The sequence below is a fragment of the Lathyrus oleraceus genome, chromosome 5 (genome assembly GCF_024323335.1).
Source record: "Lathyrus oleraceus cultivar Zhongwan6 chromosome 5, CAAS_Psat_ZW6_1.0, whole genome shotgun sequence".
In the NCBI taxonomy this organism is placed as follows: Eukaryota; Viridiplantae; Streptophyta; class Magnoliopsida; order Fabales; family Fabaceae; genus Lathyrus; species Lathyrus oleraceus.
In genome coordinates, this window is record NC_066583.1 from 190,052,767 (window position 1) to 190,077,082 (window position 24,316).

Sequence of the window (24,316 nt, forward strand, 5' to 3'; positions counted from 1 at the left end):
AGGGAAGGTGTTAGCACCCTTTGTATCCATGGTTATCCATGGGCTCTTAATTGCTTGATCACTTATGTTATTTTTCTTGTCTGAAAAAGTGTTTGTGAAGTGTTTAGAAAATGTTTTGAAAAGAGAATTTAACTTTGTAATGATTCTCGTATGAATGTATACAAAGTGGTTATCTCGTTTAGTTTTGAAAGTTGTTTAGAAAAATATAACTCGGTAATGATTCTAGTATGAATGTATACCAAGTGGTGATTTTCTAAAGATGTTTTGAAAGGTGTGAGATGTGAAAAATGTTTTAGGTTGTGAGCCAGCAATTAAGAGTTATACCTACCCAAGGTCTTTATGGGCATTTCCTATCCTTATGAGCGTAAAACTGTCCTTACTATTGAGAAATAAGTAGTTTTATCCTTTGGATGTAAAAGGGTCATCGTAGGATCATCGATTGGTCATTGAAGGCAACAGTTGTAAGGATACCTTAGCATTCGAAGGGACTATCATCATTTAACCATAGGCTACACCGAAGGGTCATCGAGGGACAAAATCATATATTCGAAGGCAACATCCGAGGGGCCATAATTTATTTTATGATGACTTAATCGAAGGGTCTTTGCTAAGGATATCCCCACATTCGCGGGACATGACCTTTATACCATAGTACCGTAAGGCAACAAAGAGAGGTCCAAGATCACATATTCAAAGGCAGGATGTCACAATTAATTAGGTAATTAAGATGAATTTCCATATTATAATCAATTAGGCTGAATTTCCACATTAAAATTAATTAGGCAATAAGGATGACTATCCACATTAAGATTAATTAGACAATTAGAATGCATCTTCACATTAAAATTAATTAGGTAATTAGGATGCATTTCCAACATTAAAATCGATTAAGCAATCTCCATAAGGGTATCCCACAAATAAAGCGGAATACCTAGCTGGCCGTCTCTTCGGGAATATGCAAGCTTTACACAATTCAAACACACGGGTGAGAATACCAAGATAAAGTGCAATAGAAAATTGCACTACAAAATGGACACATCAGTCATAAAGCCAAATAATGCATGATTATAATAAGACAAACATAAGACAAACACAAAAACAGCTACTGGTACGTTCGCCCCGGCCTCGCCTAGCGAAGGCTTAGCGAGGACTCGCTACGGGCTCGCTTAGCGATGTGCTAGCGAGCGTCTACGGGTTTGGAATTTGACAACAGCACTATCTCCGGAACCTTGAACTTTATGGCATATAATTGCATAAATAGCATGGACAAACATTCAGGATATTCAGGCATACTTAGATTCACATGTGAAATCAAATTACATATCAAAACTTTAATCATAATGCATCATGTATGTAAAGAATACCGATTGGAATCATAAAACAGTAGTGATACGCAAACCTGTTTGCAATTGCGATGTTTGAAAGAGACTGATCCCTCTGGATGCCGGATTGAGTTGGGCGGCGGTAGCTTCGGTGCGGATGAGCTGCCTTCAGGGTTTCCTTCTTCTGAATTCTCTGGATTAGCAGGGTTTCTATGCCAGGGTTTCTATCCGTCCTTCTCTGTCCGTCTTGGTCTGTCCCTTTTCGTGGCTGAAGTGCCGGTATTTATAGTGGTTGTGGTGACCTAATGGGCTCAGAATGAAGCCCGAAAATTATGATATTCGCAAGCTTCGCTAGGCGAGCGTGTAGCGAAGGTTCGCTAGGCGAAGGATCTGCTCGCCTAGCGAGCAGGCCATTTGTGACCTAATGGGCTCAGAATGAAGCCCAACAATTTTGGCATTCGCAAGCTTCGCTAGGCGAAGGAGTTGCTCGCCTAGCGAGCAAGCTAGTTTGGGCCACTTTCCGCATTGGGCCTGTTGTGAGCTGGGCTTTTGTTCTTTTAAGGTCAGTGACTTGCAGAATAAGTTGAAGTGCCTTAGAAATCCCTTGTAACATTAACGGGCAAATTTTGGGGTATGACAGGTTATAATTAATACACCCTTGAACTCCTATAAGGGGCACATTGGGAAAACTACTGCAGCTGTAAACAAAATCTCGTCCAGCCACACCAATGTGAGTCCAAGCTATGTCCTTGGCTCGCAAACCCATCAACTTGGTTGCCCAATTTACAGTATGGTCAAGAAAGACAAAGGCACCCTTGGAAGGCAAATATCCCATGAACCACTTGTATAACAATTGAGCACAACATCTAATCAATCCTCCACGTCGCTTCTCGTTCCGATTATGGACCGAATAATAAACATCCCCAATCAAGGTAGGAATGGGATTCTTTTGAGCAAACACCCAGATGGCATTAATATCCACAAAATTCTTCTGATTAGGGAACCGAATAATTCCATAAATGCTTACGGCAAGCAAAGCACAAACAGTCTTCCAATTACCCAAAGCAACATGTTCCTTGGCTTTGGCCTCCAAGAAACTCAGATGAAAACCGAGCAACTTTCCTTTCTCCTTCAAACCCTTCTTAGTCACTTCCGGGCTCAAATAAAGAGCACGAGAAATCTCAACAATATCAGGTTCTTCCTTAGTAACATAAAAAGGAATCTGGTTTCTGACCCGAATGCCCAGAATACTAGCATAATCCTCCATCAAAGGTCCCAACAAATAGTCTGGGAAGACAAAACATCTCAAACCCGGATCATAAAAATGGAGAAGAGTATGGATGGCACTCCCATCCCCCTCTGTGAGCCTGAAAACCATCTTCGTAATACTGCCATAAGCCTCACGGAACATCCCCAAATGGTCAGGCATAATCAATGCTATCATACCCGCTGTCATACCCCAAAATTCACCCTACCCTTCACAAGTTCATCTAGGTCACTAACCCTGAGCATTCGCATATCCTGATAAGCATTCATCTCATCTACATATCCATCGTATCATAACACATTCCACTTGCATTTGAAAAAGACATGAAATCATGGGTTCAAGGGTGTTCACCAGGGAGCATGGTGGAAACCCTAATTCAAGGAGGTTGCGTCTGATTCGTTTGGTTCATTAAATGATTCAGTTATTTGCTCAAGATTCTTGATTCTGATCCATTGGTTAGAATTCATTCAAGGTGCTACAGTCAGTTGCTTGGTTGAGTATTCATTTGCTTGGTGGTGTCTGTGTGGATTTCAAGTCTTGGATTGACATGTTTTATTTTGGGCTTAAGAACATTGGGCTTTTCAGTCGTATCCACATCCATTCATTCCACAAGAAAACAAACATTTTTACCTAAGTTAACTTTTGGTCAACTGTTGACCTTTTGGTCAACCAGTTGACCAAAGTCAACCATCTAACCAAAATCCCCTTCTAACCATCTTCATATTTTTTAAATCCACTTCGTATACATATTCAATTCAATCGAATCTCAATACCCATTCATATCCAATTCCATTTTTATTTTGTTAGTGGGCCAAACCCGTTTTAAGTCCATTTCAACAATCATTCAATTTTCTAATCCATTTTCTAAAACCATATCCAAATATCCATGACTAATTTCCAAATTTAATTCCAAATCCATAATTCATTATCCAATGCTCATATCCATTTATTAAATCCAACCCACTATCCAATTTATCCAAATGTCCAGTTAAGTCCATTAAGCCCATTCTAATCCATGCACATACTAATAACCATATCCCATTAAAACCCAAAGCCCATGCGGTGGATAAGTGATCACATTTCCCTGCAACATCAAAACTAAGCAAACTCATGACAGTACCTACATTGGCATCCCCTAATTAATCTTTTCATGGCACATTAACATATTAACTAACTAACAGAATAAATCTCAATCAACAAACAAAGTTTCACATTTCAATTTCACAATTAACATCCGCATTTACATTGCAGTTCCATTTTCAATTTCACCCTAACAAACTTTATAATTTCTAATTAAATGGAAGTGGATTTCGTTTGAATCTCATTCTACTGCTATAAGTACAACAGTACAAAAGCTGCAACGAAATGGACAACGCCAACAACGCAGCTTGACGGCAACAGGAAAATGGAAACGCGTCAAGTGCAAGGCCATGACAGCATAACAGCCACCTTCCGGCAATCCAACCGCCGTGAGACACCGGCTGTAACCGCACGAGCCAGGAGGCAATGCCGGCAATGCAACCAAAAACCTGCACAACAAAATTCATGTTCCATTTTGTTTGCCAGACAATTACCATCAGACTATCCAATTCTGGGCTGCACAATACAATAACATCACCCTGCATAAATTCAAAACAAAATAACAGTCAAAACAGAATCCAGGTCAACATCAAAACTGAATTCTAACTTCCGCTAACCTAAATAACCAACTGTAACAACCTGTCAACAGATCCAAACCCGGGCTATCCTTGACCAAGCATTGTTCAAGAGGACTCCATGGTTCTAAAACCCAAACATTAACCTACATCCACAACCATTCGGTTAGCGGCATAACAACTGTCAAAACAAACTTCTAACCAACTCGAACCGAATTCCAACTGTCGCCAACTGTCACCAACTGTCGCCAACTGTCGCCAACTATCATTGAATCTAACTAATTCCTAACAACTTCAACAACCTCTATATAACTGCTAACTGATTCTTCACCTGGGGGCTTTTTCCTTCCATCCCCATCACAACCCAAAGCTCACCCTAACGAGTTCACACTCCACCATCACAGTCAACTTCACTTCACCTTCAATTCTTCAAACTTCACTTCATCTTCACTTCTTCACAACCTTCCATAACACCCTTCACCCTCGACCTCACAGAAAACCAACTCCTTCACCCTACTACCACCATCTTCCATCTCACCAACAACCGTCCAATCTTCTTCCGACATCGCCGGCGATTCCTCCTCCACAGTTGACGAGCGTCGGACTTTGTTGCCACCAACTAGAACTTCTTCGCCGTCGTCTTCTTGGACCTGTAACAATCTTCAATCCATCATATCAAGACCTCGCACGACAGAACCATAACGGAGCCGCGCAGAAGACAGAAGAAGAAAAAATTGAGAAGGAGCTCGTAACACAGATCGAAACCAAAAATAGAAACCAAAAGAAAAGATTTGAGAAGGGCATACCAGGGATTTATCGAAGATCTTCATCAATAGCGATGCATCGCTCACCTTCACCAATCGCAACGTTCATTCCAATCAATCGGAAGCGGCAACAACGGATCGAACCGTAACACGTGCGCACGAACGAAGGAGAGGATCGGAGGAGGAGTATCCGAGGGCCACCGCGTCGGACTGGTAGGTTCTCAACCCTTTCGCTCTTTACTTATTCCCGTGCAAGAACAATGGTGAAGACTCGATTTCAATTTCGATTACGCCTGGAGTATTCTTCCTTAATTCTTGGTGAGGAGTTGATGTGAGTTTAGATCCATGGTTGCCCGTGTGTGCTACGAAGCGAAGACTCTTGCGACTGTGGATGAACATGTTCGTGCGTTCGGACATGGATGAAATTTTGAGCATTTCCGGGAGAAGATGCATGGAGTGTGACGGAGATCCTCCTTTGGATCGCATTAGGGCTTTAGGTGAATCAGTGTTGGGTCCGAATGGTGTGCTTGGAAGCTTGGGTTTCGGCCCAAGAAATTTTGCTTCTTTATTCCTAATCCACCCCTCCAATCATTTCCCACATCCCTAATCTAATGCTCATGCTAACCCTCATTAAAATCCCACTAATCCATTGCTAATTATTGTTAAGTATATTAAATTTGCTTAATTTCTATTAATCACCACTGCCATTGATTTCTTGCTAGGGTAAAAATTAGATTTTGGGTTTTAGATATTATGATTAATTCACTTTTTTAGCTTAATTTTTGATTAGGTTAATTAGGTGATTAGAGTTAGAAATTAGGTTTAATCAATTGTTAGATTAGGTTTAGTTTCTTAAATTTTCAGAATTAATCCGTGATTGATTAACCTTGCCATGATTACATTTTAGTCATAAAATCTCGTTATTTCATCATGTGGATTTTCGTTGAGATTAATATGGTTCATGTGGCTTTTACCTTGCTTAGAACTTAGGTTAATTTTTCATTCGATTTGACTTTTGTATGGTGATTCGTATAACCATAGTCATTAGATTCGATTCTTGATTTAGATTGTTAATTTTCCACTTGATTAGTTTGCCTCCTAATTCATGTTTGGGTAGATTTTAATTCGTAGAATTAATAGTCACTTTAATTGTCCTTTTAATCGACTCATATGGTTTGTGATCATTTTGATTAAATTGAAAATCCCATTTCAATTTAGGTAATGAATACTTTGTATGCTTAGTTTCATTTGCCTTGATCATAGGGTAGATCTTTGAGTACTTTTCATTGATTAATCCATTACTTTTTGAACGATTCTAACCATTGTATGTACTTACATCATTCTCATTCATTCGACTTTATCTCATGCTAACTCGTTTGTTGTTTTGTTGTCACATATGACTTGGAGAATCAAGCTCACTCTTAGCTAGCCATACTCCTAACCATTCTATTTCATTCAATAACTTTGTATCGTTTGAAGTACCATGTCACTTGTATGCCATTAGACATGGTACATAGTTTAGTAGTTTATAACTTGTATTTTACTTTCATCCCTTATGTTGTATTGTGTGGATCCATCCCCCCATGATGGGTTAAATGTCCCCCCTCCCCCTAATCATGTAATAGCTTAGCTTTATTGCTTTCTAGCTTAGTTCACCATACATGTTAATAATCAAAGATAAAACACAAAACGATAAACAAAGCATTTTTCAAAAGAAACAAAAGAAACTTGATTCAACGTCAAGTTGTTTTCCAAATAAAACTCACACCATTGCAACGTTAATGCTTGATCCAACGTCAAGCATTCTCCATCCACTCCAAGATCCATCATTTGCACCTCTTCTCCATTCTCTTCTCGAACTCATCTTATCTCCTACCTCCATTCTTCACTCACTACTTTCATAATAAATTCAAACACTTGATTCAATGTCAAGTTTCTTTTTTCAAAACATTTTCATAACAAATTGGAATGCAAATGGGGTGTACGTGTTTGTACACAACATTCAAGTAATTGGATTGTCGGCCGTACCTAGCCTGGGGACTCGACACTTGACCTTCTTCCCTAAAACATCTAATGATTCAAACAAGTTAGATCTAGGCGCTATGAGGAAGAAAAAGAATAGTTAGGACTTTATTGTCCTCTCGATTCCCAAGTACTTTGATTGTTGACTGTACTTAGTCAAGGGTTAGAGACTTGTCTCCCTCTAAGTTCCAACGATTAAACTTGCCAAACTCCTTTCATAATCAAATCTCTTTTGGACGAAAAAGAGTGGTTAGGATAACTTGTCCTCTCAACTCCCGAGTTATTGGATCGTTGGTTGTATCTAGCCAGGGGTTTAATGCTTGTCTCCATGCATAAAATCAACCCTAACCAATCAAATCATCTTTTTCCTTAGCGCACTCTCTTCAAAACCTTTCAATAAGGACGTGTTACTTTCGTTCTACCGTGAACGAAGCTTAAGCCTCCATGTGTGAGCAAGTAATGTTTAACTGCTAGAGTGCGAACCAAGCGTATCCACTTTACCGCAAACAAGTAAATACTTTCTGCTCCCATGATAGAGTATACAAGCAAGTGAACAGTAGCGCACGAACGTCAATACTGTTGAGTAAAAACAACCAAACAAATACGCCATTTTTGAGCCGAACTACGAAGCTCTGACTTCCCTATTGCACGTATGGGGATACGTAGGCACAAGGGCCCAAATCCTTGGCGAGCACACTAAATTAAAACTTATTTTCTCTCCCATCTCATCTCTCATCTCATTCCCAATAGCAAGCAACATACAAATAAGTAAACATGCATACGCATTTGATACAAGCAAGTGGTTCCCATGGAGTATCATGGATGTGAGGGGTGCTAATACCTTCCCCTTGCATAACCGACTTCCGAATCCGCTCTTGGTTGCGAGACCATTTCTCTCATTTGGGGTTTTACCGTTATTTTCCCTTTCCTTTGGAATAAATAAAATCCGGTGGCGACTCTGTATTTTTCGCGGCGCTTCACCCGCCAACACGTTGATCTCTGGATCAAAGAAACTGTAGACAACATCATCTTTTAAGTCGGCCCTCATGCTTGGAACAAGGATGTCTCTCAACCAGGATCTCAATCAAGAATGTACCCTGCATATGGATAAACATGAGTTAGATGCGGCTAAATGCAAAATGGGAATGATGCAGATGCATGAATGCAATGCATAATGCCATCCTCCAAGACATCTAAACATCAACTGTACTGGATTCCAGTCTCTGAACTGATCACAACCATCCAAGGGACTAAGTAACCATAAATCCAACTCGGGTGATCCGAAATAAACGGAACCGGAGGATACATCACCATCATCACAGGAAAGTCACTGAACGGAAAGCAACGAGATCCTCTAAACAAGTAACCCCAATCTAACCCGGGGAATCCGAAATAAACGGAACCCGCCAATAAAAACCACTGACAAAACTCCGGCGTGTCAGAAATAAATATCCATAAATCCAACTTATAAATAGAACCCAGATCATGAACCAAACTGAAGTCACCATCGAAGAGTCACCAACAGAAACTGTACCTGTAGGAATCAAACCCCTCCCCTCACAGGTGGATTCTAATAAGGTCATCCTAAGGCGGATAATCGGTCTCGACAATTGGACAAGATACTCAACGGGTTTGCCCTTTCGGGTGTGCCGTGTAGCTCTCATAAGATCATCTAAACCAAAGATCCGGGAAAGAACGGTCACCGAAGTCAACAACTCAAAAGAGGTAACCCAACCATAGTGGAAACTCCACAAGGAGGGGCTCTCTCAAAAGAACCTCGTCTGGCTGTGGTATGTCATGTCACAACAACATGTTGATCCAACATGAGACCACGCTAATCCTAGGTGTATACTCGGGCTTTGGGTTTTAGACCCACTCAGAACACCCACCCCCAAATCATAGGAACCACACCTGTCCAGAATCCAACACAGTAATAATATGATGCATGCAAACATATATGCAAATATACAATCACAGTATAATAATCACAAATGCAATAAATAAAGCAGTAAAAGCAACTCAAACTACCCTAAAAACTACGCTAGAGAGCGCTAGGATTGACTCGCTTAGGGAAGATGGACTAGCAAGAGGTCAACTTCTGTCCCCAGTGGAGTCGCCAGCTGTCGCAACGCGAAAAACAACCGGCGAAAAATACAGAGTTGCCACCGACGCTATTCATCCTATGACGGAAAGGGAGCGCATGACTAACCTAAGAAAGGGAAAGGAACGGTCTTACGACCAGAGATTACAAGGTACGGGAGTCGGTTAAGCAAGGGGAAGGTATTAGCACCCCTCACGTCCGCCGTACTCGACGGGATCCACGCTTAAAAGATAGCTCAAAGGAAAGAAAGGGTTGCTGCTAATAAACTGGTCAAAAAAACTACACAAACTGGAATGATAAACAGGTAGGGAAGAGAAAGAAAACGGAGGAAGGGGACTCGGCAGGATGTCGCATCCTGGGCCTATGTAGTTTGTCATAAACAAACATCAGAGTCAACGTAGTTCGGGGAAGGGAGACATGCTCGCTAAGACATCGCGTCCTATGCCTACGTATCTTCTCTATCCAGAGAAGAATCAGAGCACTCGTAGCTCGGCTAACGCACGCCGAAACAAGGCACCAAAAAGAGACGCTGAGACGTCAAAAGAAACACCCAAAAGGAAACAGAATGCCAATACATGGGCTTACACCCGACTCCCAACAATAACAAACAGGAAACAGAATGCCAATACATGGACTTATATCCGACTCCCAACAATAACAAACAAAAGGAAACAGAATGCCAATACATGGACTTATATCCGACTCCCAACAATAACAAAACAAAAAGAAACAGAATGCCAATACATGGACTTATATCCGACTCCCAACAATAACAAAACAAAAAGAAACAGAATGCCAATACATGGACTTATATCCGACTCCCAACAATAACAAACAAAAGGAAACAGAATGCCAATACATGGACTTATATCCGACTCCCAACAATAACAAAACAAAAAGAAACAGAATGCCAATACATGGACTTACACCCGACTTCCAACAATAACAAACGCTAACCAGCGAACCCAAAAGAAAAGGTTATCAGAATGAACCCCAACTAAGTAACCAAATATCCGGAATAACTTCCGATATGTATAACCAGTCACCACAAATGAACCCCAATATGAACCCCAAGTAATAACCATCATCCCAAATGAACCCCAAAGAAGAACCCCAAATGAATAATAAGTAACCAAAGTGAACCCCAAAGTTGAACCCCAATATGAATAACAATCGTCACAAAATGAACCCCAAGATGAACCCCAATATGAATGACAACCGTCATAAATGAACCCCGAGATGAACCCCAAATAACAGAAGAAATCCCCAAGGTATGAACATGTAACACGCACACACTGAACAAACGGGTACTCACACCAAAGAAAACAAACAAAGGGTGAACAAACAGAGACTCAAAGAAAGAAAAGGGTGAACAAACACACGAAAACAACACAGCAAAAAAGAAAAAGGGTGCCCGGAGAGATTGCTCACAACCTCCTGCCTACGTATCTCATCTGGTATGAGAATCAGGGCGACGTAGTTCCCCTTAACAGGGGTAAAACACTCTCCTAACTAGAGACCAGGGAGACAACAAACTAATAGGGAGACTAAGACTCGAGCCTAATAGTTGTCATGCAATCAATATCCCTAAGTTGAGGTCTCTAACATGCATTCAACTTCCTCAGAAATCAATCATACAACTCCTACAAAAATGGAGATGAGAAGAGGAAAGCAGATAAACACACCAACACAAGTGAACAAGCATCACACACTATATCCATACAAGAGGCCCAAACAATGGGTGGGCTTTAGTCAAGAGGGGTCATATCAACCTCGACAAACAAGCCAAATTGTAAGGGTAATCAACTGGGCTCTTAACCACTGACATTGAACGTCAGGGTGAGCAGATCAAAATGGTAATGAGGATGAGACCTCATAGATCTTAACCCTGGCCAGGGTGAGCTCATGACAAAGAAAGCGTGGGGATCCAGAAAGTAGGATCCTATTCCACTTGACAGACTCTGGACAAAAGATCTGGGGCACATGTTCAGAAGCATCAGCACGTAGTGCGAGCATAAAGAACGACCCACTGAATAACGGGGGATTGGCTGCTAATCCCTTTTATCCGTCAATTGCCTCTTCTCTTGGAGGTCTTATCAAATGTCACATGCCTCTCCTTGGAGGTCTTTGGGCACAATTGTAAACAAACACAAACAGAGCCTCTGAAGGAGGACTTGCCAGCAAAATTCCTGCCAAAAAGGTGACAGGACTTCAGACTACATCAAGTAAGAAGCTAACTACCTGAGTGGTGTGTCAACCACAATCCAATGCTCAAGCAAGAGCAAAAGCAAGCAAGCAACTAAGGTACATGTACAAAGACTAAACAGTTAGTACTTCAGTCATAAAACCAGAAAACAAGCAGTGAAACCCTCTAGCAGTTACACAATGCAATGCATAAGTGCCTTGGGACTCAAAGGAGCTCATGAGCTCACCACATCAATCAAAACCCTACAAAACAAACATAGGTTAGAACTCAATGCATCTCATAAGGTGTGAACAAACGCAATCATCAATGATGAGTATCCAAACCTGAAACACAAAACAAAGTTAGTTTATGTACATCCAATTAACACAACAAAACCCTAGTGCAAATGCCAAATTCAAAACCCAACCAAATGACCAAAACAGAACCCATCCTTCTACACATCATACATTGAAACACTCCCCAAAATGTCCTCAAAAGGACCAGCATCAAGTCCATGACCAAGTGCCTCAACCTGCTTATGCCATGTGATGACCAAAAATATGCATAAAATGAACTTTCAATTTAGAAAATACATATCAAATCAGAAATGCATGCAATGACTTTGAGATTTTTCGTACAAGTTCCTCACGTCATGCATAATCAATATGAAAAAAATCAAATCCAGAATGATGCAAAGGCTATGTGAACAAAAATGCACCAATTCAATGCCAAAAATGTGACACAAATTGTCACATTATTCTCTATGTGTCAAAAATGATGATAACATGTGAGAAAAAATCCAAACCAGTGACCAATAATTCATGTCATGTATGAATGTCCTGTATGCAAAAAATTGGATCAAAGAGCTCAAAAATGAGGATTTCACAATGCATTGAATGCAATAGAACAATTTGGCACAACATTGGTTCAAAAATTCACAAATAAAAATCCATACATCAACAATTCTTGAAATTAACATCATAAAATAGTAGACATCAATACAAAACCATGAAAAAAAATTGGGACTCATTTGGACAATTTTTGTATATTTTATGAATTTTGTAAAATGACTAAAATAATTGAATTAACAAATGAAAATGGAGGGAAACCAATAATTCAAATAAACATAAGAAAAATCCCCAGCCATCAGATATGGCGCGCGCTAAAATCAACGGCTCACATTCAAACATCATGAAACGCTGCGTTTTATTAATGCGTCAGCATCCCAAGTCATCAGTCCAACACACGCATGGCTGGTCAAACACCTCTCCACCAATCACTCTTCCACGCAGTGGCACACATGGCGCTCACGTGGCCAAACCCTAACATACACACAGACGCTGGAGCTACAGCTCCGGTCGTCTTCTCCGGCGAGACGCGCGGTGGCGCCGCCGTGAAATTTTCCAGAAATTCCTCAAACTTATATCGTTCTGCTCGTCTTTCAATGAGGATTCCAAATATCACATTAGTTTAATCTAACTCTCCATAGGTTTTGCAAATCGAAGGGAAGAAAATTCTAGATCCAAACTTTCAGTTGCAATTACATCCTCAATTTTCACTCAATTTCAATTCTAAATACATATCCATGCTCTACTCAACTAACTCTACAATCCTATGATAAAAAATCAGCAAAAGGAGAGATCGAAATTTGAGTCACCTGGAAATGGAAGTCTCTAAAACCGTGTCCTCACGCGATCATCTGCTCCAGATCTTCTCCCTTGCACCTCTTTTGAAGCTTTAAGCAAAAAGCAGTGGTTGAAACCTCTTGAATTCGCCTCAATTTCCAATATCCATTAACATGAGATTCCTCTTGCACTGCTCGAATTCTTGAGATATAGCTCCAAATAATGGATGATTCTTGATCAGTGAAGCATGAGGATCAAGAATATGTAAGAATCTTTGAGGTTTGTGTGGAGAAAAATGGAAATTCGAAGAGAGAGAAAATTGAGAGAGTTCTTGAATTTTCAGATATGAAAAGTTAGTTATGGCAGTTATGGCTAGGGTTTCACTATTTATATTCCATGCTAATCACACTGAAAACCAATTTAGCCATTCACTAAACATGATTAGTGAGTTGTGAAGCCATTTGCAAAAAATGAAAATTGACACTTCATGGACATAATACACGTGAGACATCCCATGCTAAGGCTTCAATCCACTCATGAATAACCAAGGGCTAGGATTGAAATGTTATTTGGCTTGTATCTTAAGCCAAAAATGAATGGTGAAGATTCACTTTAATTTGAACATGTGTGAAATAATGAGCATACACACTTTTCCCATGCATGGCAAAGCTCATTTTGAGATGTCTTGAACATGAGAAGCATTTTGCAAAAAGAAAGAACCAATTTGAAGCATTATATCAAAAGTTATGCCATTTTGAATTTCCCATGCACACTTTGTGATCAAATGACCATAACTCCTTAACCATTCATCATATGGACATGAATTAGGACTTTTTGGAAAGGGGAGACAGAGATCTACAAATTTCATGTTCACCAAAATCCATTTGAAACATCTTTGATATTGAAAAGTCAAGTTCAAAGTGGACCAAAAACTTGCCAAATTTGGAAACTTTGAATTATAGGTGTAACACCTCAAAATTTGCCCTCTTCTCTTGGGGCTAGCTTAACATATTGCATTACAGTTTTAGGTCATTAGGCCTTGCATATTGCATATCATGTGGTTACATTGTGCAAATCATCCTCACAAGTCTTGATCAGGAGATGAGGAAGTGAAAGTGCAAGCTAGGGTTTTATTGACTGATCATTAATCATCTGAGGATGTGGAGGTTCAAATTAGGGTTTCATCATTCTCAAAGGATATTGGTCTTCATCTTGATTAAAATGATACATCATCATCATCATGGTTTGACATCATCAAGTGTTGAAGCACATTCCTTGAGATTAGGGTTTTGACCACTGGTCAACCCTAATCATCTGCATTGGGCCAATCAGGGCATAATCAGGAGATGGGGGCTATGATGTATAGGGGATCATCTTGTGATTGTATGGAGCTTATTGAGGCTAGGGTTTCACCCTTGAGCCATTTCATCAGAGAATTGGGGTTCAGTTTGATCAATGCATTGCCAAATTCATCTATCAGATGAAAAAGTCAACTGTGGTCAACTGTACATAATTTTATGGATTTGGAGATGAAAATGAGTTGGATACACTTCATTCATGTTGGAACAAGTGTTATTTGACATGGCAAAGCTTAAAAATGAAGAAAATCAAGTCAGACAAGAAATTGCCAAAAATAGAAAGTGGCTTGTAATGAAAGTTTCCAAAAATGGAAAGTTTTTGACCTCAAGGCCACGTGTCCAAAAAAGCTTCAAATGAAAATTTGTTCAACATGAAAGTTGTAGATCTTGTTCTCCCCTTTCCAAAAAGTCCAAGAACTTGAAAATCCCATGTACAGTTGTCAAGTTATGGTCCAGTCAAGTTCAAAAATGACCCGTAATCAGGAGGCCATAACTTCCACATGGATTGTCCAAATTGGGTGTTCTTTATATGCACAAACTCCATTTGACGTGTACTTTCATGGTGCATAATTGGATTTTCTCAAAAATGGTCAATGCAAAAAGTCAAATTTCAACTGGACAGTTAAATGGACCAGGGGCAAAATTGTCCAACTTGTGAAATAATTGGAATTTTTGAGTGGGGATTTTTGCAACACTTCACAAATGGCATTTGAAACTTGTTGGAATATTCATAACATGCCTAGGCCTTGTGGTTTGGAAATTGGCTTTTGAAATGAACTTGCAATAATTGAACACATAGCCATCACATGTGGAATTTCCAAAATATACATCCAATGAGCATAAGCCAAGTTGCAACAGCTCACACATGTCATTTTGAGAATGTGTGAGCTGTCCATGAGTTGGCAATGAGCTGGCATGGAAAGTACTAATTTGCCCCTAGCTTGAAATAACCAATTTCACTAATCAAATGCATTTTGGTTAATTGGTGTAATTAAGCTTGGATTAAGCAAGGGTATATATTCCTAATCATCATCTAATCATAACAGAAATCACAATTCCCAAATCAGATCCAAAAACTCTCCACATTCTCCAAAATCTCCCAAGAACACATTGAACAAAAATTCATCAAACTCTTTGAATTCTTGATCAATTCTCGAATTTCTTGTTGTGTTGATCTTGCATCATCATCATCTCCATCTGTTTGTGGTTTTCATCCTCAAATACTCACCAAAACGCAACTGTTCATACGAGCTCCATCCATGGCTTTTGAAGAATTCATGCGCTAAAAGCTAATCCAATGGATCCTGAGCATTCCAGTCAACTTCTACAAGCTTGAGCTTCATCTGTTTTGGTCTTCTTCAAGCAAATTCGTCCAGTTTCAACGCTGCCATTTCCAGGTGCTTGAAAATCGAATCTCACTATTTTGCGAATGCTTATATGTGTTTTATAGATCATTCATCATAGATCATCGTGATACATCTGGTTTGTAGAATAGTGGACTGTAGCTCGAGTTAGGTTGATTCGAAACTTTGAAGTGAAAACCTAATTGATTCGATCCGTGTGATTTAGGAAGAGTTAGTTGAAATCGTTTGCATATTTGAGATCCTCGTTCTTAGACCTTTCCAACGCCTATCCGCTTGTGAATTTTGGTGATGGTTTGGTGTTCTTGTGTTTTTGAATTTCTGGGAAAGAAGATGCAATTTCTGGGCGAAGAACAGCGTTTGATCCGTTTTCTTCTTTGGATGTTTAAAAATCGTGTTTCCCGCGCCTGGCATGGAGGAATTACAAAAATGCCATTACTTAATTTAATTAATTAATAAACATTCCAATAAATTCTTAAAAATTCATAAACACATTAAAAAATTCATAAAAAATTATTTAAAAATCAGAAAAATATAGGGATTTTTGTGTTGACTTCCTTTTTGACTGTAGAATTTTATTGACATGAATTTCAAAGTTGTGCATGGTAAAAAATAGGTTTGACTTAGAGATGTTTGACTTAGGTCATAATTGTGCACATTCTACCATTTTGATTGTGAAATTCTCATATTCTAAAATAAATGCTTGGAAATTTTTGTGATGATTGTGGACTGGTTGATGGTTATTTACATGTAAATTTTGTGAATTTTGGATTCCTGGTGTTTGAGTTATGAATTTTGGAATCTAGGTGTGACAATGTGTGTCACACCTCATTATGTCAACTTGTTGGATTTATTTGAATGACCTAGACTTGTTAGAATGGAATGAAATTTTGCATGGATGTTCATTAACATGTTAAGATGCTATGTGAATTTTTGTGGAATTTTATGTGGCATTTTCAAATTAATTGCTATTTTTCATCTCTGTTGGTCAAATGTGCAAGCTTGTGTGACATAGGTTGGTAGATCTTATGTGAAATGCTCATATGGTACTGAATGATCATGAAATTTGGTATGATAGTTGTAGACACATGATGTGACATCCCTGTTTTGGTCCCACTCATTTCTTTACTGTTTTCATTGAGTTATGAATTTTTGAAGTGAATGCATGTGTTGATATTGTGATTTGGAGCATGTAATTGTGTCTGTTTTTGTTGATTTTCATTGACATAGTTCCCTTTGCCCAATTAAGATGAAATTTAACACGCTATACCTGGAATAGGCCCTGTTTAGGTGTAAAGTATTTGAGGATTTTTGGAATTGTTTTGATATGGAATTGGATGCAATAGTTCTGTTTGGATGTTTTGTGTTCCATTTGGCATAGGTTGGCATGTTTTGGTTATGAAATGAATATAATGAATGATATGGACATGGGACTAATTGTGTTGGCTTTTGTTTGACATTAATTTGAGTTTGGTTGAGAATACCTTGCTGTTTAGGAATTTTTCTTGCTTTTGGACCCTAGGCTTGGCCTAGTGGTCTTGTTGCTAATATTTGCTTGATTTTTCAGGAAGAATAGCACAAGGTTCATGGAGAATGATCCAAGTTGATTGAAATGATGTTGTTTGATGTTTGTACACTAACATAACATTGTTTTGTAGGTTGTGAAGCTTGGGCTTGAGCTCATAGCTTGCCTTTGTGTGCCTTGGCTTGTATAGTCTGACTGATTAACATTTGTTGTTTTCTGATTGGTTGTCTGAGTTACTAACTGGTTAGCTTTTGTACAGGTACACTTAGTTGCTCAGTTCTCTTAAGAACTTGCTTTGCTTTGCTTTGCTTGCTAAGCAATTTGCATTGAGGTATGATCTCTTGACTTCATGTAGTCTGGGAGACCCGGCCTGTTACTTGGCCGGGCAATTGTCTGAAGTCCTCCTTAAGAGGCAATGCTTGTGGTTGTTTACATTTGTGCCAAGCAGGGAAAGCCCTCTATGAGGCAATTGGTGGAAGTTAGGGATATGCAATCTATCCCCCACTATTCTGTGAGTCTTCTCCTTGCTCCCATTACATGGTTGTAGCATTGAGATACAAACCCAAGATCCGTGCTGTTGCACAATCGAGTCAGAGTCTTTCGAGCGTAGAAGGGTCCCTCCATTCTTGACCCACGCTCTTTTGTCTGATGCTCTCCCTGGTCAGGGATAAGAGCTGTGAGGTCTGATCCTCACTTCACCTTTCATCTGCTTCACCTTAGCCTCGTAATGGCAAGGTTAAGAGCAAACCCAGCCTGTACAGATGACTTGCTGAGGCAGTCAAACCCATTGTTTGAGCCGCTTGATTTGGTTATAGTGGGTGCTATGTGAATATCTGTTTGAGATGCCTGTTCTCATTTGATGTATGCTTGTATGCTTGTATGCTTGCTTTCCTGGATAGGAGTAGTTTGCTTATGCAAGTAGGATAGTTAGAAACCTGAACGTAGGGCAAACGATGCATGACAACACTAGGCTCGAGTACAGCTCCCTGGTAGTGCGTCTTCCCCCGGTTTCTGGCTGAAAACTTTTTCCCTTTCAGGGGAACTACATCGCCCTGATTCTCGTTCCAGACGAGATATGTAGGCAGGTGGTCGTGCGAGACCACTCCGGGCAAACTTTTTTCTTTTTTGCGTGCGTTATTTGTTTATCTGATTGTGTGCTTTGGTTCGGATGCCGACATAAGCCCAGGGATTGGCTGTCGGGCTCCTAGTTTGCCATTTTGTGTCAGTTGGTTCGGATGCTGACGTAATTCCATTAAGTGGTTGTTGGGCTCCATGTTTGCCATCTGTTTATGTGTTTGTCTGCTTGTTTGGCGTGCGTAAGCCGAACTACGGCGGCTCTGATTCTCGTTCCAGACGAGATACGTAGGCATAAGGTGCGATGCCTTATCGAGCCCCTTCCTCTCAACCCCATCTGCGTAGTCATCTTAGCGTGTGTGTGTGATGTTTTAGCAACCTATTCTTTCCTAAACGTGGATCCCGTCGAGTACGACGGACGTGAGGGGTGCTAATACCTTCCCCTCACGTAACCGACTCCCTTACCCTTTCTCTTTGGTCGCGAGACCATGTCTTTCCAGGTTTTTCTGAGCGTTTCCTTTCCCTATCTTGGGATAAATAACGCGCAGTGGCGACTCTGTTTGTTGTTTTTATTTGAGTCTCGCCGGTTGTTTTTTCGCGGATGCGACAGCTGGCGACTCTGCTGGGGACTAGGTGATGTAGACCTATGCTGGTCCATCGTCCCTAAGCGAGTCTCTCCTAGCGTTCTAGGATTAGTTTAGGTTGCTTATTGTGTTCTATTTATTGCATTTATTATTCTAACCAGTGTGTATCTATATTTGCATTAATGTCTGCATGCATCATACTATCATGTTGTTGCCGTCCTCTGTGCAGGTGGTTCCTCTGTTTTGGGGTGGGTGTTCTGAGTGGGGCTAAAACCCAGGCCCGAGTATACACCTAGGACTAGTGTGGTCTCATGTCGCCTCTTTCGTGTTAGGTTAACATGTGCCTAGCGGCGTGATGTACCACAAACCGGACGAGGTTCAGTTGATAGTGCTTTCCTCTGTGGAGTATCCACTTTGGCTTAGTTACTTCATCTGAGCTGTTGACTCTGGTGACCGATCATTTCCCGGATCTCTGGTTTAGACGATCTCAGGAGAGCTACAATGGCACACCCGAAAGGGCAAACCCATTGAGTATCTCTGTCCGATTGTCGACGCCACTATCCGCCTTAGGATGACCTGTTTAGAATTTACCTGTGAGGGGAGGGTGATTCTTTCAGATGCATGTTCAGATGGTGACTTTTGATCTGTGGTTCAGAGGCATATTTATGAGTCGGATTTATGGTCATTTATTGCTGTGACGCCGGAGTGCTGTCCGTGATTTATCAGTGGGGATCCGTTTATTTCAGGATTCCCCGGGCCGAGATATTTATCAGTGGGGATCCGTTTATTTCAGGATTCCCCGGGCCGATTCAGATGATTGTGGTAGCTGATCAGAGACCAGTGATGATGATGATGTGTCCTTCTTCCGTTTATTTCGGAACCCTTGGGTCTGATTGATGATTGTACACTCCTCAGATGGTTATGATCAGTTCAGAGACCAGATTCAGTGCAGATGATCAGATGGCTTGGAGGATGGCAACGCATTGCATTCATTCATCAGCATCATTACATCTTGCATTAATTGCATCTAACACATGTTTACCCATATGCAGGGACATTTTTGATCGAGATCCTGGTTGAGAGATTTCTTTGCTCAGAGATGAGGACCGGTTTGAAGCCCGATGTTGTCTACAGTTTCTTCGACCCAGAGATTGGTATTGGTGTGCTGAAGGAGATGATAGCATTGATTACACCCGACCATGTGGGGATGTTCAGAGAGGCATACGGTAGTATCCTGAAGATGGTTTTCAGACTCACTGACAGTGACAGGAGTGCCATTCATACTCTGCTTCAGTTCTATGATCCAGGGCTGAGGTGTTTTGTATTTCCAGACTATCTGTTGGGACCTCTGATGGAGGATTATGTCAGCATCCTGGGTATTCAGATCTGTGATCAGATTCCTTTCCATGTCACTAGGGCGGAGCCAGATGACCTTGGGATTTCACGTGCTCTTTATTTGAGTCCGGAAATGGTCAAGGAAGGTTTGAAGGAGAAGGGAAAATTACCTGGATTTCATTTGAGTTTCTTGGAGGCTAATGCCAAGGAACATGCTGCTATGGGTAACTGGAAGACGGTTTGTGCTCTGATTGCTGTGAGCATTTATGGGATTGTTCTGTTTCCTAATCAGAAGAACTTTGTGGACCATAATGCTATCAGATTTTTCATGCAGAGAAACCCTATTCCTACTTTGATCGGAGATGTTTACTACTCGGTTCATAACAGGAACGAGAAGAGGCGTGGTGGCTTGGTCAGGTGCTGTGCTCAGTTACTCTTCAGGTGGTTTATGGGGTATTTGCCTTCCAGAGGTGCTTTTGCTCATTTTGATCCTTCAGTCAAATGGTCCTTCAGGTTGATGGGTTTGCGGGCTGATGACATTGCTTGGACTCATAAAGGTTTGGCTGGACGGGATTTCATATGTAGTTGTGGGAGTTTGCCTAATGTGCCTTTGGTGGGAGTTCAGGGTTGCATTAATTACAACCCGACGCTTCTCAGGAGACAGATGGGGTTTGCTGTAGAGGGTCCTCCTCTCGGGCGAGAGATTCAGGAGTCCTTCTATTTCCCGATTGATGGTAACCAGACCAAGCTGAGGCAGGTATTGGATGAGTGGCGTGATATTCAGAGGAGGGGTAAGGTTCCTTATGGTAAAGTCAATTGTCGGTATTTTCCTTTGTTTGAGGATTGGTTGCGGAAGAGGATAGAGCTCACATTCTTACCATTTCCTGGAGGTGATCCTGTGTGTCCTATGATCGAGGGTCCAAGTTCTTCTGTCAGTATGGAAGAGTTCCTTGAGATGAAGAGGGCCAGAGACCAGTTACTTGCAGAGAAAGCTGAATTGGAGAGAAGTGTTGCTCGGTTTCAGGCAGCTAACCGGGAGATCGAAGTGAAGATGGAAGATCAAGACAAGCGACATGCTTTGGAAGCCAAACGCTTCGAGATGGATACCGCCTACTATGGGAAGATTAGTCAGGCCTTGGCATCGTCCAACAGAGAGCACGACATCACCAAAGAGAGATTGGCTAGAGCTTCAAAAGTCATTGAAGATGAGAAGAGAAGGCAAATCTTGGTGAGAGATCAGAGGGATGATCGAGTCCGAGTCCTCATTGCTGAGTGGGAAGCAAAGCTGAAAGTTAAGGAGTCAGAGAGTCTGAAGATCATCGCTGAGAGGGATCACTACATGGCTGAGAGAGACCACTACTTCAGGCAGATGAAGATTCATCAGAAGGAAGTTGGAAGATTACAACAGGAGAACACCGAGCTCAGGTTCGCCGCAGAGTTCGCGAGGATGGAAGATGAGATAGGGCCATCTGTGGGACCCCCATCCAGTTAGATCTTTCATTTGTGTTGGATTACCGTCAGGCTTGTTGACGGAATCTACTTGCTTGTATTTCTTTCCTGATTCTGGAGGATTGTATTTGAATTTTATCTGGTTGATGTATGACTATGGCACTGATTGTGCATTTTTGGCTATATGGTGATTTTTCATTCAGTGATTGGTTTTCAAGCTTTATTTGCTTTACCGTATGCACTCACACAAGCACACACATGGTTGGGGGTATCATGCTAAATCACATATCTCCGATCCACACGATGAAATCAAATGCTGAATGACTGAATATTGATGCTGAATTATTATCTGTCTCAATGATGCCAGGATCGAGAGACAGAGTGTTCCTCATATGGATAGACACTGCATTCATGCATTGATCATAATAACTTGTGTTTTATTTTGCAGGTATCTGTTACTAACGTGCTTGCTTGTGACAGGAATCATTGCTCGCGCTCGAAGAACAGTACCTTTGCACTCAACACGCCCTCACAGATATTATACCAGAAGAAATACTCCCAGACTCATGGAGCTTCCCAGTGCAGATATGCTCGAACTGAAAGACAAGATGAATGAGCTGATCAACATCATGCAAGGCTTTGCAGTTGGTCAGAAGGCTCTGGCAGATAAAGTCGAGAAGCTCGAGCGGGCTTCTGTAGCGAACAGTGGGGTTAACCTGGATGGAGTCTCCAACCAGGGGCAGGGGTCTCGAGACGGCGGAAAGAGGACGACTGTGGGTCTCGTGAATAATGCTGGTGGTGTTGGTGGCCAACCGGGTCAGAATCAGAAGGATAACTTTATGCCTCCGTTCTATGGGTTTGATGAAGATCAGGAGGAAGACAGAGAGGCTGACCAGTTCTCGATGCAGAACGAACCGTTTGTGCCTTATAGTGCTCCACCTCAGAACAAGGAGATTCAGCTGCTGGCTGAAAAGATCAAGGTCTTGGAGAGCTATGCCACGCCCGGGGTGGTGAACATGTCTAATATGGGGCTGGTTGAGGGGATTGTGATCCCACAGAAATTCAAAGCGCCTGCATTTGACAAATATAATGGAAGTTCCTGCCCAGAAACCCATTTACAAGCATTTGTCCGCAAGATCTCTGCGTACACTACAGATCAGAAGCTTTGGATGTACTTCTTCCAGGACAGCCTGTCCGGAGGCTCCCTGGAGTGGTATACCAAGCTGAAATCGTCCGATATAAAGAACTGGCAGGATCTTGGGGATGCTTTCTTCAAGCAGTACCAGTTTAACGCTGATATGGCCCCGAGTCGTACCCAGCTGCAGGGTATGTCTCAGAAGCATAATGAGGGATTCAAGGAGTATGCCCAAAGATGGAGGGAACTGGCTGCGAGGGTGCAACCTCCTCTTGTGGATCGTGAAATGTTTGATTTGTTTATGGGGACCCTGCAGGGGCCGTTTGCTGAAAGGATGGTGGGTTGTCCTGTCACCAATTTCTCAGATATTGTGGTGGCAGGAGAAAGGATAGAAAGTTGGTTGAAGCTGGGTAAGATTCAGGGTAATGCATCTTCTTCTTCTTCGGGATCGAAGAAACCGTTTGGTAATGGTGGGCCGAGGAAGAAAGAAGGAGACACCAGTGCCGTTTACACTCAACGTGGACCCAGTAGGGATCGTTACTTCCAGCACACTGCTGCGGTAACCATTCCTGCTGAGTCTCAACCTGCAGCACAACAGCAGCAACAACAACAACAAAGACAACCCTTTCAGCAGAGGCCGCAGAGGGCTGGATATCAGGTCAGGGGCAGAGCTATGGAACGTCAATTCGACAGACCTCCAGTGACCTATGCTTTTTTGTTTAAGAAGTTGACAGATTTGGGGCTTGTGCAAACCAGAACCCTGGCACCTTTGAGACCTGATCAAAGGCCAGCCAGCTATGATGAAAATGCTAAGTGTGAGTTCCACTCAGGTGCGCCTGGGCATAATATTGAGAACTGTAAAGCTTTTAAGCACACAGTTCAAGACTTAGTGGATTCAAAGGCAATTAACTTTGCGCCATCTCCCAATGTCAATGCCAATCCCATGCCTGCGCATGGTCAGAGGGGGGTGAATGCCATTTCTGTGGAAAACCGAGTTGGGCTGTCTGATGTGGATCAGTTGAAGACGCCTCTGGCTGAGGTTAAGAGGCAGTTGTTAAAGAATGGGGTTTATCCGGGCTGTGGCCACGAGTGTGCTGAGTGCACTATCTTTGTCAACGGTTGTGAGCTTTTGAGGAAGCGTGTCCAGGGTCTGATGGACGAAGGGGTTATCATGATTGAAAGGGCTGACAAAGAAGGAGAAGATGAAGTCTCCACCATAACCATTTATTATGACCCGGTGGATTTGTCAAACCTTAGCGAGGAGGCTCCAGTTACCATCACGGTACCTGGGCCGATTCCCTATGACAAAGATGATGCCGTACCGTGGCACTATGGTGGGGAGGTTTATTGTAATGGCGAGAGGTTGGAAGAGCAGACCGCAAGTGAAACCACCGTGCTAAAGGTGGATAATGCCGGTCCCAGCGATTTCACTCGTAGCGGTAGGGTGTTTGCTCCTGATGCGTTAAGGAGAGGAGAAGAAGAAAAAGATAAAAAAGAAAAGGCCGAGGCTTTAGCCAGGGCAAAGGGAAAGTCTGTGGTGGATAATGGTGGTAC

At 41.6% G+C, this 24,316-nt stretch overlaps 1 long non-coding RNA gene across 1 annotated transcript; it reads right to left on the minus strand.

Annotated features, from left to right (window-relative positions):
- Window positions 1-3,782: 3,782 nt before the first annotated feature.
- Window positions 3,783-5,726, minus strand: LOC127082483 (uncharacterized). The gene is made up of 2 exons (XR_007788181.1): window positions 4,309-5,726; window positions 3,783-4,208 (listed from the first exon to the last, which is right to left on the minus strand). It is a non-coding gene; the product is annotated as an uncharacterized LOC127082483 (long non-coding RNA).
- Window positions 5,727-24,316: the final 18,590 nt, after the last annotated feature.